General features: G+C 41.3%; 1 protein-coding gene across 2 annotated transcripts in view; it reads left to right on the plus strand.

The window, feature by feature from the left end:
- The window catches only part of fgd (faciogenital dysplasia), a 74,003-nt gene that overhangs the window by 8,564 nt on the left and 49,395 nt on the right, over nucleotides 1–16,044 (plus strand). The window lies entirely within an intron of this gene.

The following is a 16,044-nucleotide window of genomic DNA, read 5'->3' on the forward strand; positions in this document are numbered from 1 at the left end:
ATGTGTGTATTTGCCATATAAGGAGAAACTGAGTGTGATGTGTGAAATGTGCAGATGTGGTGCTGCTGTGTGACTGAGACACGAGTGTGTTTTATGGCCTGTCGGGTTGTCATGACTACAGACCTGTACTTTATCCACATGCATCATGAAGCTAAACATGATCAGGCTGTGTGTGTGTGTGTGTGTAAGAGAGAGAGAGGGAGAGACAGAGCAACACTGACACAATGTTAGTGTTTTTTTATTCAAGAAGGAAGGGCGGACGGCAGATTAATGTTTTAAATCTTACCTGTTTATAAATTAATTTTGTACAGCGTACAAAACAATCGTCCAGACAAGATGATCACAAAAATATTATCAAACTCAGTAAACAATAAATCAAATCTGATTTCATTTTCAATACAATCGAAAACGGAGACGCAAGACGGCAAGTTGTGTTTGAATGAAACGAGAGCGCGCGTGCACGTCCGATGTGATGCATGTGCGTCATCATAATGCGGTCATTAAAGGAAGGAAATTCCACCGAATATAATCATGCTTAAAAAAGTGCATAGAGCTGCTTGTTTTATTTGTTGTTTGTTGATTTTCAAATATAAAACTTGTTGAAATGATTTCAGTGTGAGCATCAGTTATTTTTGAACACTTTCATCTCGTTTTAACAAAACCGTGATGATATTAATAATCACGATCATTTTGGTCACTATTATTGTGATATGAAAATTTCATACCGTCCCATCCCTAACACACACACACACACACACACACACACACACACACACACACACACACACACACACACACACACAAACAAACAAACAAAAACACACTCATTTACACAAACTCTTGTGTACACACACACACCACTGAAACACTTATTTAGTGTTCCAAACAAATGTATGTTCATAAATGATTTGGGAATTTTTCATGCCAATAAAACTCATTTGAAATTGAGAGATTGTGAGTGTGTGTGTGTGTGTGTGAGAGAGAGAGATAGCTAGAGAGAGAGAGAGAGAGTGTGTGTGTGTGTGTGTGTTTGTGTGTGTGAGAGAGAGAGAGAGAAAGAAAGAGAGAGTGTGTCTGAGTGTGTGTGCATGTGAGAGAGAGAATGTGTGTATGTCTGTGAGTGAGTGAGTGAGTGAGTGTGTGTGTGTGTGTGTGTGTGTGTGTCTCAACAGTCGTCACCATTATTTTTATATTGCTTTTTTTTTTTACAATACAGAGTTTCGGCGCAGCTTTACATTGATAAGGGTGATAATGTGTGTGTGAGGTGTTTTTGATGAATGTGGAGGTTTGTGAGACTCACACATAAGACTCCATCAGAGCTTCATAATCGTGTCATCATCATGGCCTCATGTTTGTCCAGATCGGCGTCAGTGAAGGAACACGTTTATCAAACCCCCGATCCCCGAGAGATGATGATGGTGTGATGATAATCCTCCCAGTAATCCCAGTGATCGTGGAGAATCACTGCCATCTGGCTCACGGCGGGACACACACATCGCTCATACTGTTACTGTACATACTGGACATTCTGCCATTACACACACACACACACACACGCATGAGGAGAACACTAATGCAACATGCAAACATTCTTCTCGGAGGAATACCGTACTCCACCATACACACTTCTGACTTATTTAATTCTAAAGACGTTATTTCAGTGAGAGGTAAATACTAGTAAACTCTAGATTTTTAAATCAACAAAGCGTAAGGAATAAAATGTGGTTTGTTGTTGTTTATTGCAAAGAACAAACTTGGCTGTTAACAAAGTACATTTATTTTTAAACTAAAAAACACAAAATTATGTACTTGAAAAGATTTAATACTCTCTCTTTTATTTCAACCTGTCATATTTATTCACATTCGTCAGTTGTTAAACTGAAAGCTGTCTGGTGTAAGTGGCGGTGTGTGTTGTGTGCTTCATACGTTGATTGACAATGGACCTTTTTTGCCTGAGAACTTTTGCTGGAATATTGCTAATGTGACGCACATTTAGGACACTTTTCCGTCTCGTAATCAGACACGCTCCTCAATGAGCCGACAGGGCACAGGTTTATCAGTTTATTCTGAAGCCGCTCGTGACTTTAGTCTGATAAAGGAAAATGGGTTTACATGAACACATGCATTAATCAAGTTAAGATCGTGCATGTAGTAAACGCACTCATTGTTGTGCTACACTATGAACATTTGATAGATAGATAGATAATTTATAGATAGATAGATAGATAGATAGATAGATCATTTATAGATAGATTAGATAGATAGATATTTATAGATTAAATTTTATATATATATATATATAGTAGAGGTGTAACGAGACCCTCATGTCATGATTCGATTCATATCACGATACTGAACTCACGATACGATATTATTGCGATACTCCAAGACATATGATAAAAGGTTACAAAAAATGTTCTGTTGATTAAAATGTAAAATTTGGTATTACATTGTGTGTGTAAATGAATACACTTGGACTTGGTGCTGGAAACCCAAAGCACAGGACAATAGAGACACCAGAATAACAATATTCATGATTCTGAAGATGAAAATACAGATTTATTTTAGACTCTGTCACTGACTAGATAATGTAGATATATTTAAAATAATGTCGGCCACTTTATGCTGTTAACATCAGACATTTGGCATTATCATGACCCACAAATATTCCCCCATTGCATTATTATACATTATATTCAACATTATATACAGCAGTTTAATGTAATACTGACACTAACTGAAAACTTAAAAAAATTTCTCACACAGTAATTTTTATTTTGGGTGAAATATCCACAATATATATTGTCACTATCCACAAAAGAGATTGTTGCATTTTTGAATTGCGATATATTGTGACACGATAGGCTATATTGTTACACCCCTAATATATATATAGATTATTTATACAGTATATGATCTATCATATCTAGAACTCTGGAACATTTAGTCTAGTTAAAAAAACTCTGTCTATTAATTATGAATTAAAAGGCTGCACATATGAGTGAAATATGCATGGTGTTTCTGTCCCTCTCCTCTGAGGATCTGCTTTTGGTTTCAGAAGTGTTTGTGTGTCTGTATGGGACGAGAACATGGCATCAAGTGGGGAAAAGACAAGTTCATTATGTTTTGATGAAAGATTCTAAAGACAAATATTTTATTTTTGGAATAGCATAAACTGATGCATAGGAACATTTATTCATAGTTAAAATAATCATGAGTCATGCATAGGCCCTGTTCTGCTCTTTATCAAACTCTTGATGTTGTTTCAGGCTCTATTAGAACAGGTTTTCCTGCTTGAATGTTGATTATTCTCCTCATATTCTCCATTGTTGCGGCTCCTCTCTTCCCAGTCTGTCAGTAACGCTCTGTTTACTTCCTGTCTCTATGAAGCCCCTCCTTCTGAAAAGCACACTGTGCTCTGATTGGTCGGCTGGATTATTGTGTTGTGATTGGTCGAGCGCTCCGAGTGTGTTTGGGAAATGTCCCGCCCTTACCATAACTCACAGTTTAACACACTACTGACTAACTCAAACAGGCCCCGCCCCTTCATTCTGCACATGAATTATTATAATGAGGAATTGTGATGTGTTCATTCACGAAAGACTATAATGAAGGAGTTTCAGGGATTCAGAAACACTGACACTAATATAGAGAATATCATAACCTCGTTCTGACACGCACACTCCAGTCATTTCCAAACAACCGCTTCCTAAAAACAAATGTACTCCGGAAAAACTTTAGTCATGAATAAAGTCTGTGTGATGATGCTGTTTTCAATCTGTGCATGTGTGTGAAATAAGAATATGACGGTCTATACTGTATGAGTATTTTACATCTGAGTATTTGTTTGAAGGCCATTTGTTTAACATCTGCTTCTCTAGAGCATCTTTTTGAAATATGTGTGTTTCCTCATATTTCCAATTTATGAGGAACAAATACAAAGAACCATTGCAGTGAGGAAGTAAACCATCGTTTTAAATATGTGACTGATGACTTCATTATGCCAGTCTTCTTTATGGTCAAACCACGAATGATCTCACTGAAAGACACTGACTAGAATGTTTAATACGCTCAAAAAAGAAAATGTATGACATCATTTACTCGCCCTTGTGTCGATTTAAACATCTATTAATTTTTTCATTTCTGCTTCTTCTCTTATTCAAAATCTGCTTGTTTTGTTTTCATCCGGTTCCTAATTCCACTTTCTCGAACACCACGGCACAAAACTACCATCCTGCCTCTCGTGTTTTCCCAGAGAGAGTCACTAGCCTGGTTTCCATTACAGATTTGCACAAAACCTTTGCAATATTTTCTAAATGTCGATAAAAAGACTATTGCGAAAACCCATGTTATGCGACTAAAATGTTTTCAAAAGTCATTCCAAAAATCATGGCAATGGATATTAGTAGGTTTATCCCAGCCAACGCACTAGCCATTATTTTTTAACCTCATTGGTTCTTGCTGAATCTCAAACGTGATGCGTAATACGAGAATTAACCTCATTGGTTCTTGCTGAAGCTCAAACGTGCTGCGTAACACGAGAATTAACCTCATTGGTTCTTGCTGAAGCTCAAACATGCTGCGTAACACGAGAATGAACCTCATTGGTTCTTGCTGAAGCTCAAACGTGCTGCGTAACACGAGAATGAACCTCATTGGTTCTTGCTGAAGCTCAAACGTGCTGCGTAACACGAGAATGAATCTCATTGGTTCTAGCTGAAGTTCAAACGTGCTGCGTAACACGAGAATGAACCTCATTGGTTCTTGCTGAAGCTCAAACGTGCTGCGTAACACGAGAATGAATCTCATTGGTTCTTGCTGAAGCTCAAACGTGCTGCTTAACACGAGAATGAATCTCATTGGTTCTTGCTGAAGCTCAAATGTGTTGCGTAACACGAGAATGATCATCATTGGTTCTTGCTGAAGCTCAAACGTGCTGCGTAACACGAGAATGAATCTCATTGGTTCTTGCTGAAGCTCAAATGTGATGCTTAACACGAGAATGAACCTCATTGGTTCTTGCTGAAGCTCAAATGTGCTGCGTAACACGAGAATGAATCTCATTGGTTCTTGCTGAAGCTCAAACGTGCTGCGTAACAGGAGAATGAATCTCATTGGTTCTTGCTGAAGCTCAAACGTGCTGCTTAACACGAGAATGAATCTCATTGGTTCTTGCTGAAGCTCAAATGTGTTGCGTAACATGAGAATGATCATCATTGGTTCTTGCTGAAGCTCAAACGTGCTGTGTAACACGAGAATGAATCTCATTGGTTCTTGCTGAAGCTCAAATGTGATGCTTAACACGAGAATGAACCTCATTGGTTCTTGCTGAAGCTCAAACGTGATGCGTAACACGAGAATGATCATCATTGGTTCTTGCTGAAGCTCAAACGTGCTGCGTAAAACGAGAATGAATCTCATTGGTTCTTGCTGAAGCTCAAACGTGTTGCGTAACACGAGAAGGATCATCATTGGTTCTTGCTGAAGCTCAAATGTGTTGCGTAACAAGAATGAACCTCATTGGTTCTTGCAGAAGCTCAAATGTGTTGCGTAACACGAGAATGAACCTCATTGGTTTGCTGAAGCTCAAATGTGTTGCGTAACACGAGAATGAACCTCATTGGTTCTTGCTGAAGCTCAAATGTGTTGCGTAACACGAGAATGAACCTCATTGGCTCTAGCTGAAGCTCAAATGTGCTGCGTAAAACGAGAATGAACCTCATTGGTTCTTGCTGAAGCTCAAATGTGTTGCGTAACACGAGAATGAACCTCATTGGCTCTAGCTGAAGCTCAAATGTGCTGCGTAAAACGAGAATGAACCTCATTGGTTCTTGCTGAAGCTCAAATGTGTTGCGTAACACGAGAATGAACCTCATTGGCTCTAGCTGAAGCTAAAATGTGCTGCGTAAAACGAGAATGAACCTCATTGGTTCTTGCTGAAGCTCAAATGTGTTGCGTAACACGAGAATGAACCTCATTGGCTCTAGCTGAAGCTCAAATGTGCTGCGTAAAACGAGAATGAACCTCATTGGTTCTTGCTGAAGCTCAAATGTGTTGCGTAACACGAGAATGAACCTCATTGGCTCTAGCTGAAGCTCAAATGTGCTGCGTAAAACGAGAATGAACCTCATTGGTTCTTGCTGAAGCTCAAATGTGTTGCGTAACACGAGAATGAACCTCATTGGTTCTAGCTGTAGCTCAAACGTGCTGCGTAAAACGAGAATGAACCTCATTGGTTCTTGCTGAAGCTCAAATGTGTTGCGTAACACGAGAATGAACCTCATTGGCTCTAGCTGAAGCTCAAATGTGCTGCGTAAAACGAGAATGAACCTCATTGGTTCTTGCTGAAGCTCAAATGTGTTGCGTAACACGAGAATGAACCTCATTGGTTCTAGCTGAAGCTCAAATTTGCTGTGTAAAACGAGAATGAACCTCATTGGTTCTTGCTGAAGCTCAAATGTGTTGCGTAACACGAGAATGAACCTCATTGGTTCTTGCTGAAGCTCAAACGTGCTGCGTAACACGAGAATGAACCTCATTGGTTCTTGCTGAAGCTCAAATGTGTTGCGTAACACGAGAATGATCTTCATTGGTTCTTTCTGAAGCTCAAACGTGCTGCGTAAAATGAGAATGAACCTCATTGGTTCTTGCTGAAGCTCAAACGTGCTGCGTAACATGAGAATGATCCTCATTGGTTCTTGCTGAAGCTCAAACGTGCTGCGTAACACGAGAATGATCATCATTGGTTCTTGCAGAAGCTCAAACGTGCTGCGTAACACGAGAATGATCATCATTGGTTCTTGCTGAAGCTCAAACGTGCTGCGTAACACAAGAATGAATCTCATTGGTTCTTGCTGAAGCTCAAACGTGCTGCTTAACACGAGAATGAATCTCATTGGTTCTTGCTGAAGCTCAAATGTGTTGCGTAACACGAGAATGATCATCATTGGTTCTTGCTGAAGCTCAAACGTGCTGCGTAACACGAGAATTAATCTCATTGGTTCTTGCTGAAGCTCAAATGTGATGCTTAACACGAGAATGAACCTCATTGGTTCTTGCTGAAGCTCAAATGTGCTGCGTAACACGAGAATGAATCTCATTGGTTCTTGCTGAAGCTCAAACGTGCTGCGTAACACGAGAATGAACCTCATTGGTTCTTGCTGAAGCTCAAACGTGCTGCGTAACACGAGAATGAACCTCATTGGTTCTTGCTGAAGCTCAAACGTGCTGCGTAACACGAGAATGATCATCATTGTTTCTTGCTGAAGCTCAAATGTGTTGCGTAACACGAGAATGAACCTCATTGGTTCTTGCTGAAGCTCAAACGTGCTGCGTAACATGAGAATGATCCTCATTGGTTCTTGCTGAAGCTCAAACGTGCTGCGTAACACGAGAATGATCATCATTGGTTCTTGCAGAAGCTCAAACGTGCTGCGTAACACGAGAATGATCATCATTGGTTCTTGCAGAAGCTCAAACGTGCTGCGTAACACGAGAATGATCATCATTGGTTCTTGCTGAAGCTCAAACGTGCTGCGTAACACGAGAATGAATCTCATTGGTTCTTGCTGAAGCTCAAACGTGCTGCTTAACACGAGAATGAATCTCATTGGTTCTTGCTGAAGCTCAAATGTGTTGCGTAACACGAGAATGATCATCATTGGTTCTTGCTGAAGCTCAAACGTGCTGCGTAACACGAGAATGAATCTCATTGGTTCTTGCTGAAGCTCAAATGTGATGCTTAACACGAGAATGAACCTCATTGGTTCTTGCTGAAGCTCAAATGTGCTGCGTAACACGAGAATGAACCTCATTGGTTCATGCTGAAGCTCAAACGTGCTGCGTAACACGAGAATGAACCTCATTGGTTCATGCTGAAGCTCAAACGTGCTGCGTAACACGAGAATGAATCTCATTGGTTCTAGCTGAAGCTCAAACATGCTGCGTAACACGAGAATGAACCTCATTGGTTCTTGCTGAAGCTCAAACGTGCTGCGTAACACAAGAATGAATCTCATTGGTTCTTGCTGAAGCTCAAATGTGTTGCGTAACACGAGAATGAACCTCATTGGTTCTTGCTGAAGCTCAAATGTGTTGCGTAACACGAGAATGAACCTCATTGGTTCTTGCTGAAGCTCAAACGTGCTGCGTAACACGAGAATGAACCTCATTGGTTCTTGCTGAAGCTCAAACGTGTTGCGTAACACGAGAATGATCATCATTGGTTCTTGCTGAAGCTCAAACGTGCTGCGTAAAATGAGAATGAACCTGATTGGTTCTTGCTGAAGCTCAAACGTGCTGCGTAACACGAGAATGAACCTCATTGGTTCTTGCTGAAGCTCAAACGTGCTGCGTAACACAAGAATGAATCTCATTGGTTCTTGCTGAAGCTCAAATGTGTTGCGTAACACGAGAATGAACCTCATTGGTTCTTGCTGAAGCTCAAATGTGTTGCGTAACACGAGAATGAACCTCATTGGTTCTTGCTGAAGCTCAAACGTGCTGCGTAACACGAGAATGAACCTCATTGGTTCTTGCTGAAGCTCAAATGTGTTGCGTAACACGAGAATGAACCTCATTGGTTCTTGCTGAAGCTCAAACGTGCTGCGTAACATGAGAATGATCCTTATTGGTTCTTGCTGAAGCTCAAACGTGCTGCGTAACACGAGAATGAACCTCATTGGTTCTTGCTGAAGCTCAAATGTGTTGCGTAACACGAGAATGATCATCATTGGTTCTTGCTGAAGCTCAAACGTGCTGCGTAAAATGAGAATGAACCTGATTGGTTCTTGCTGAAGCTCAAATGTGTTGCGTAACACGAGAATGAACCTCATTGGCTCTAGCTGAAGCTCAAATGTGCTGCGTAAAACGAGAATGAACCTCATTGGTTCTTGCTGAAGCTCAAATGTGTTGCGTAACACGAGAATGAACCTCATTGGCTCTAGCTGAAGCTCAAATGTGCTGCGTAAAACGAGAATGAACCTCATTGGTTCTTGCTGAAGCTCAAATGTGTTGCGTAACACGAGAATGAACCTCATTGGCTCTAGCTGAAGCTCAAATGTGCTGCGTAAAACGAGAATGAACCTCATTGGTTCTTGCTGGAGCTCAAATGTGTTGCGTAACACGAGAATGAACCTCATTGGTTCTAGCTGTAGCTCAAACGTGCTGCGTAAAACGAGAATGAACCTCATTGGTTCTTGCTGAAGCTCAAATGTGTTGCGTAACACGAGAATGAACCTCATTGGCTCTAGCTGAAGCTCAAATGTGCTGCGTAAAACGAGAAAGAACCTCATTGGTTCTTGCTGAAGCTCAAATGTGTTGCGTAACACGAGAATGAACCTCATTGGTTCTAGCTGAAGCTCAAATGTGCTGTGTAAAACGAAAATGAACCTCATTGGTTCTTGCTGAAGCTCAAATGTGTTGCGTAACACGAGAATGAACCTCATTGGTTCTTGCTGAAGCTCAAACGTGCTGCGTAACACGAGAATGAACCTCATTGGTTCTTGCTGAAGCTCAAATGTGTTGCGTAACACGAGAATGATCTTCATTGGTTCTTTCTGAAGCTCAAACGTGCTGCGTAAAATGAGAATGAACCTCATTGGTTCTTGCTGAAGCTCAAACGTGCTGCGTAACAGGAGAATGATCCTCATTGGTTCTTGCTGAAGCTCAAACGTGCTGCGTAACACGAGAATGATCATCATTGGTTCTTGCAGAAGCTCAAACGTGCTGCGTAACACGAGAATGATCATCATTGGTTCTTGCTGAAGCTCAAACGTGCTGCGTAACACAAGAATGAATCTCATTGGTTCTTGCTGAAGCTCAAACGTGCTGCTTAACACGAGAATGAATCTCATTGGTTCTTGCTGAAGCTCAAATGTGTTGCGTAACACGAGAATGATCATCATTGGTTCTTGCTGAAGCTCAAACGTGCTGCGTAACACGAGAATGAATCTCATTGGTTCTTGCTGAAGCTCAAATGTGATGCTTAACACGAGAATGAACCTCATTGGTTCTTGCTGAAGCTCAAATGTGCTGCGTAACACGAGAATGAATCTCATTGGTTCTTGCTGAAGCTCAAACGTGCTGCGTAACACGAGAATGAACCTCATTGGTTCTTGCTGAAGCTCAAACGTGCTGCGTAACACGAGAATGAACCTCATTGGTTCTTGCTGAAGCTCAAACGTGCTGCGTAACACGAGAATGATCATCATTGGTTCTTGCTGAAGCTCAAATGTGTTGCGTAACACGAGAATTAACCTCATTGGTTCTTGCTGAAGCTCAAATGTGATGCTTAACACGAGAATGAACCTCATTGGTTCTTGCTGAAGCTCAAACGTGCTGCGTAACACGAGAATGATCATCATTGGTTCATGCTGAAGCTCAAACGTGCTGCGTAACACGAGAATGATCATCATTGGTTCATGCTGAAGCTCAAACGTGCTGCGTAACACGAGAATGAATCTCATTGGTTCTAGCTGAAGCTCAAACATGCTGCGTAACACGAGAATGAACCTCATTGGTTCTTGCTGAAGCTCAAACGTGCTGCGTATACAAGAATGAATCTCATTGGTTCTTGCTGAAGCTCAAATGTGTTGCGTAACACGAGAATGAACCTCATTGGTTCTTCCTGAAGCTCAAACGTGCTGCGTAACACGAGAATGAACCTCATTGCTTCTTGCTGAAGCTCAAACGTGCTGCGTAACACGAGAATGATCATCATTGGTTCTTGCTGAAGCTCAAACGTGCTGCGTAAAACGAGAATGAATCTCATTGGTTCTTGCTGAAGCTCAAATGTGTTGCGTAACACGAGAATGAACCTGATTGGTTCTTGCTGAAGCTCAAATGTGTTGCATAACACGAGAATGAACCTCATTGGTTCTTGCTGAAGCTCAAACGTGCTGCGTAACATGAGAATGATCCTTATTGGTTCTTGCTGAAGCTCAAACGTGCTGCGTCACACGAGAATGATCATCATTGGTTCTTGCAGAAGCTCAAACGTGCTGCGTAACACGAGAATGATCATCATTGGTTCTTGCTGAAGCTCAAATGTGCAGCGTAACACAAGAATGATCATCATAGGTTCTTGCTGAAGCTCAAACGTGATGCGTAACACGAGAATGAACCTCATTGGTTCTTGCTGAAGCTCAAACGTGTTGCGTAACACGAGAATGATCATCATTGGTTCTTGCAGAAGCTCAGACGTGCTGCGTAACATGAGAATGATCATCATTGGTTCTTGCTGAAGCTCAAACGAGCTGCGTAACACGAGAATGATCATCATTGGTTCTTGCAGAAGCTCAAACGTGCTGCGTAACACGAGAATGATCATCATTGGTTCTTGCAGAAGCTCAAACGTGCTGCGTAACACGAGAAGGATCATCATTGGTTCTTGCTGAAGCTCAAATGTGTTGCGTAACAAGAATGAACCTCATTGGTTCTTGCTGAAGCTCAAACGTTTTGCGTAACGCGAGAATGATCATCATTGGTTCTTGCTGGAGCTCAAACGTGCTGCATAAAACGAGAATGAACCTCATTGGTTCTTGCTGAAGCTCAAACGTGATGCGTAACACGAGAATGATCATCATTGGTTCTTGCTGAAGCTCAAATGTGCTGCGTAACACGAAAATGATCATCATTGGTTCTTGCAGAAACTCAAACGTGCTGCGTAACACGAGAATGATCATCATTGGTTCTTGCTGAAGCTCAAACGTGCTGCGTAATACGAGAAGGATCATCATTGGTTCTTGCTGAAGCTCAAATGTGTTGCGTAACAAGAATGAACCTCATTGGTTCTTGCTGAAGCTCAAACGTGCTGCGTAACACGAGAATGAACCTCATTGGTTCTTGCTGAAGCTCAAACGTGATGCGTAACACGAGAATGATCATCATTGGTTCTTGCAGAAACTCAAACGTGCTGCGTAACACGAGAATGATCATCATTGGTTCTTGCTGAAGCTCAAACGTGCTGCGTAATACGAGAAGGATCATCATTGGTTCTTGCTGAAGCTCAAATGTGTTGCGTAACAAGAATGATCATCATTGGTTCTTGCTGAAGCTCAAACGTTCTGCGTAACACGAGAATGAACCTCATTGGTTCTTGCTGAACCTCAAACGTGATGCGTAACACGAGAATGATCATCATTGGTTCTTGCTGAAGCTCAAACGTGCTGCGTAACACGAGAATGATCATCATTGGTTCTTGCTGAAGTTCAAACATGATGCGTAACACGAGAATGATCATTGGTTCTTGCTGAAGCTCAAACGTGATGCGTAACACGAGAATGATCATCATTGGTTCTTGCTGAAGCTCAAACGTGATGCGTAACACGAGAATGATCATCATTGGTTCTTGCTGAAGCTCAAACGTGATGCGTAACACGAAAATGAACCTCATTGGTTCTTGCTGAAGCTCAAACGTGATGCGTAACACGAGAATGATCCTCATTGGTTCTTGCAGAAGCTCAAACGTGCTGCGTAACACGAGAATGAATCTCATTGGTTCTTGCTAAAGCTCAAACGTGCTGCGTAACACGAAAATGATCATCATTGGTTCTTGCTGAAGCTCAAACGTGCTGCGTAACACGAGAATGAACCTCATTGGTTCTTGCTGAAGCTCAAACGTGCTGCTTAACACGAGAATGATCATCGTTGGTTCTTGCTGAAGCTCAAACGTGCTGCGTAAAACGAGAATGAACCTCATTGGTTCTTGCTGAAGCTCAAACATGCTGCATAAAACGAGAAAGATCATCGTTGTTTCTTGCTGAAGCTCAAACGTGCTGCGTAAAACGAGAATGAACCTCATTGGTTCTTGCTGAAGCTCAAACATGCTGTGTAAAACGAGAATGATCATCATTGGTTCTTGCTGAAGCTTAAACGTGCTGCGTAAAACGAGAATGAACCTCATTGGTTCTTGCTGAAGCTCAAATGTGCTGCGTAACACGAGAATGAACATCATTGGTTCTTGCTGAAGCTCAAACGTGATGCGTAACACGAGAATGAACCTCATTGGTTCTTGCTGAAGCTCAAACGTGTTGCGTAACACGAGAATGATCATCATTGGTGCTTGCTGAAGCTCAAATGAGCTGCGTAACACGAGAATGATCATCATTGGTTCTTGCAGAAGCTCAAACGTGCTGCGTAACACGAGAATGATCATCATTGGTTGTTGCAGAAGCTCAAACGTGCTGCGTAACACGAGAATGATCATCATTGGTTCTTGCAGAAGCTCAAACGTGCTGCGTAACACGAGAATGATCATCATTGGTTCTTGCTGAAGCTCAAACGTGCTGCGTAACACGAGAATGATCATCATTGGTTCTTGCTGAAGCTCAAACATGATGCGTAACACGAGAATGACCATCATTGGTTCTTGCTGAAGCTCAAACGTGCTGCGTAACACGAGAATGACCATCATTGGTTCTTGCTGAAGCTCAAACGTGATGCGTAACACGAGAATGATCATCATTGGTTCTTGCTGAAGCTCAAACGTGATGCGTAACACGAGAATGATCATCATTGGTTCTTGCTGAAGCTCAAACGTGATGCGTAACACGAGAATGATCATCATTGGTTCTTGCTGAAGCTCAAACGTGATGCGTAACATGAGAATGATCATCATTGGTTGTTGCTGAAGCTCAAACGTGCTGCGTAACACGAGAATGAACCTCATTGGTTCTTGCTGAAGCTCAAACGTTCTGCGTAACACGAGAATGAACCTCATTGGTTCTTGCTGAAGCTCAAACGTTCTGCGTAACACGAGAATGAACCTCATTGGTTCTTGCTGAAGCTCAAACGTGCTGCGTAACACGAGAATGATCATCATTGGTTCTTGCTGAAGCTCAAACGTGCTGCGTAACACCAGAATGAATCTCATTGGCTCTTGCACGTCAAGTAAACGTGACTGATGTGTGAGTTGATCAATAAAATAAGATTAAGTTAATCAAAAACAATAAAAACTAACTTTTTTGTGCATTTTTAGCAGCGCAGGTAAAAATCTGATCCGTCTCGACTGGGCCAGTGGAGAAACCCTTAGTGCTGGACCCTGATATATTAAAGGCACAGCTAAATGTGACAATTATTACCATGGGTTTATGTGAAGATTGTTTTACGTTCACTTAAATTAAAAGTTGTTATATATTTTTTTAAAGCCTATTAAATGTAAAAAAAAAAAAAAAAAAGATAGCTTTCAATTATAGTGTTGAATTGCTATAATTGACGTCCAAAAAAATTAAGATGCCATTAAACAAATATTTTAAAATACTGTATTTATGTTATTTCTACATTATTTTGACGATTTAATTTGAAAGTATTACCATGTAAAAATATATTAAAAACTTTAATGCTAGGTGCGATTAATTGCAATTGATTACAGAAAAATGTACAGATAATTAATCACTTTTTTTTTATCTATTGACAGCACTAATGTGTATATATATACATATATCATTAACTTTTCCGCCTCTTCTCTTTTTCTGTAATTTCTCAATTGTGAATAATCGTGATTATAATTTTGCTGTGCGCTTGCTGAACTTTTTCCTGCTCCCAGTCGTCCACTAAAACACAACATGCAGTTTATTTGATCAACGAAAGCCCTTAAACATTGTAAACCTGCTTTCTAAGATCCCGAGAAACAGCTGACACATTTACAGCTGAATCCCGACAATCCCAAAATAGCCAGTTATTGATCTATTGAACGGCAGTCTCTCTCTCTCTCTCTCTCTCTCTCTCTCTCTCTCTCTCTCTCTCTCTCTCTCTGTGTCACTCTCTCGCTCTCTCTCTCTGTCTCTCTCTGTTTCTCTCTCTCTGTCTCTCTCTCGCTCTCTCTCTTTCATTCGTCCTCTCACTCTGACCGATTTTTCCATTCTCTCCCCCCCCTGTCATTAGTTGCCATGGTGACGTCTCCGTGGCGTTATTGTGGAGCGGTGGGTGTGTATTGTTCACTTGCATGAAAGACGGAGGGGGGATTTGGGGACAGAAAGAGGGGGAGGAGAGCGGATGAGACTCACCGCCTTCCCTCACACTCCTCAGACGTGGAGCCGAGTGTGTGTGTGAGAGTGTGTGTGTGGAGAACACTGCCGGTGAGTGCTGCTCATCTTCTTCATGTTTATGTGTTTGTGTTCTGATGCTGTGTGTGTGTGTGTCTCAAGCCTGTTGAAATATACATGCTCACCTTTCATGCTTTATTGAGAGATTTGTGCCGGGCTGATGTTGCGCTGCTTCATCCGGGAGGATTTTTTCCCCTCTTTTTCCTGCTGTTTTAATAAGTTGCGACACCTTTCATTACACGCTTTAGGTTTATACTCTATGTAATGCTCATACTGATCATGGGTTTTCTCCGCTCTGTCACTGATGGAGTTTTGCTTCCACTGTCGCCTCTGGCTTTTGTCTTGCTTAGTTGTGGACATTTAATTTAATATTCAACAATATTATTGATCTCCTGCATTGACACTATTATATGAAAACTGGACGATGACATCACGGTTTTCTCCAGAACGGCTGTATATGCAGTATAAATACTCAATTACCGGCAATAACTTTTTTACATCAAAAATGTCACATCACTGAACTTACTTTAGCTGGACTGAGACGCTATTCTCTTCTGGAGACAAACTTTGTTGCAGTATTTTCCTGTTATCTCTGTAAAGCTGCTTTAAAACACTGAGTCTGTATAAAGCGCTGTATAAATGAATGTGACTTGACTTGACACACTTTCTTCAGTGATACTGTAATAATGCTCGATTCCAAAGATTCTCGAAGGGTTTTCTCGCCACTCAGTCCCGAGACTTTAGGGTGCATGAGGTCCTCTGACCACCCAGAACTCCCTAGCGACGCCCTAGCAACCACACAAAACCCGAGTGACCTCAGAACACCTTAGTCCCGCCCACAATGCCCTTGTGTTGTGGCTGCCACTTTTGCACTGGCAAAACCACTGTTTCACTGCAGAAAATGTAGGGAAATCTTGTTGTGTGTTTGATTCTAAGAAAGGATGAGTTACTACAAGTCCTTTACAAGTCTTGAACTCAGTTGTAACTCAAGATTATAAAA

Source organism: Leuciscus leuciscus, assembly GCF_965113295.1.
Source record: "Leuciscus leuciscus genome assembly, chromosome: 13".
Taxonomy (NCBI): domain Eukaryota; kingdom Metazoa; phylum Chordata; class Actinopteri; order Cypriniformes; family Leuciscidae; genus Leuciscus; species Leuciscus leuciscus.